The sequence below is a fragment of the Chrysochloris asiatica genome, unplaced genomic scaffold, assembly GCF_000296735.1.
Source record: "Chrysochloris asiatica unplaced genomic scaffold, ChrAsi1.0 scaffold00268, whole genome shotgun sequence".
NCBI classification, from domain to species: domain Eukaryota; kingdom Metazoa; phylum Chordata; class Mammalia; order Afrosoricida; family Chrysochloridae; genus Chrysochloris; species Chrysochloris asiatica.
Window position 1 is genome coordinate 2,782,238 of NW_006408786.1, and position 1,844 is coordinate 2,784,081.

General features: G+C 34.7%; 1 pseudogene; it reads right to left on the reverse strand.

Moving 5' to 3' along the window:
• Positions 1-291: 291 nt before the first annotated feature.
• On the reverse strand, positions 292-1,049 carry LOC102819337 (annotated as a pseudogene).
• Between the last annotated feature and the right edge of the window lie 795 nt (positions 1,050-1,844).

Consider the following 1,844-nt stretch of genomic DNA (forward strand, 5'->3'; position numbering starts at 1 on the left):
AATGCTGCTCCACCAGGTGGATGCCAAACTGTCTTATACTTTGAGTATATTTTGTTGTTGTTGTTAGGACAGGGTAATTGTATTTCTTTCAAAGTTTACTAAGTCTTTTTCCTATTTCCATTCTAATATATAGTTTAATCATAATTTAGTTAGAAAGGATGACGTACTGAGCATGAAATAAGTGAATGATAGAGACTCTTGTAACTGACATATATTCTTAAAATTAAAAAAAATATATATTTAATATCTTTAATTTTGCAAAGATTTCATTCACATCACCTAGAGAACATTTCACCCACTGGTCTGCTTGGCAGCCAGTCTCTTGTCTTTCTTTTCAGCAGTCGTAAGGCAGATGGATACCTTTTCCTTGGTGAAGAGAAATCCATGGTTTGTTGCCTTTGCCAAAAACGAAAACGTTAGAAATTCGAGTGGCAAAGCTGTTTTCATTGGCATCTTTCACATGAACCACATCAAAAGAGCCAGGATGTCTCTATCTGTTAATGAGCACAATAATTTTACCCAGGTTGGCACCTCCAGTCACCATACACAGGTTTTCAGTGTCAAACTTGATGAAATCCATCTTTTCAGTCTCCAAATCAATCTGAATGGTATCATTCACCTTGATGAGAGGATCAGGGTAGCGTATGGTATGAACATCATGGGTCACCAGATGAGGAATTCCTTTTGTGCCCACAAAGATCTTTCTTACTTTGCACAACTTGTACTTCACCTCCTCAGGTGTAATACGATGAACAGCAAATAGACCCTTAGTGTCATAGGCCAGACTGAAATTTTCTCTGGTTTTGTCAATGCTGATAGGTTATATCAGTTTGGGCCTTGCCATAAATCTTAATAAATTGCTGCATACAGATCTTTTTAACTTCATCTTTTATCCTGCCATACTTAAATTTGTTCTTAAGAAAATGATCAGTGGGAGGCATTCATTCATCTTGTGGGGGCCAGTGGATGGGCATGGAGCAAATATAGCAGTTTGTTTAATGCTTTGTGTAAGCCACATGCTTAAGATGCTTCTGGGGACCATAAGCCATGGCTCTACTGAGCAGGAAAGAGGACCATTTCCTTCCGGTGTCCCCAGAAAATAGGGTTGGAAGTTATGTGCCCTGCCATATATTCTTAAATCTTTCCTATGTTTTCATTTACAAACCATAAGTTACAAAACATTTATGCCATAAAATTATCCATTTTAACTATTTTAAGTGTGAAATTTACTCGCATTAATTACATTTGTAATGCTGTGCAACCATCTATGCTATTTCCAAAACTTTTTCATTAACTCAAACACAAACTCTGTACCTATTAAGCAATCATTTTGCCTTTTATCAAATTCCATATAGTTGGAATCATGCAATATGGAATCATTCTCATAATATGAAGCCTTTTCAAATTTGATGCTTTTACTTAGCAATAACATTTAAGATCCATTCTTCTCATATTGTGACTTGATAGGTTATTCATTTTTAGTTATGAATAATGTTTCATTAAGTAGATATATTACATGTTTATCCATTTATACTACTAAAGGACATCTTCTTTCCTTCCAGTTTGTCAGATTATAAATGAATTTTTTATAAAATTTGAATGCAGACTTTGTGTGAATGTTAAATTTTCAAATCAGTTGAATAAATACCTAAGAGTAAAATTGTTATATTATATAGTCAGACTATGTTTAATTTTGTAAGAAACTTCAGCTTTCTTCTAGAGTGGTAGTACCATTTTACATTCCCATTCACAATGAATGAAAGTTCTTATTGCTCCACATCAACAGCAACCCACTGAGACTGAGATTATGGTCCTGAGCCCTCAAGGTGCTTGGTTATAATTCC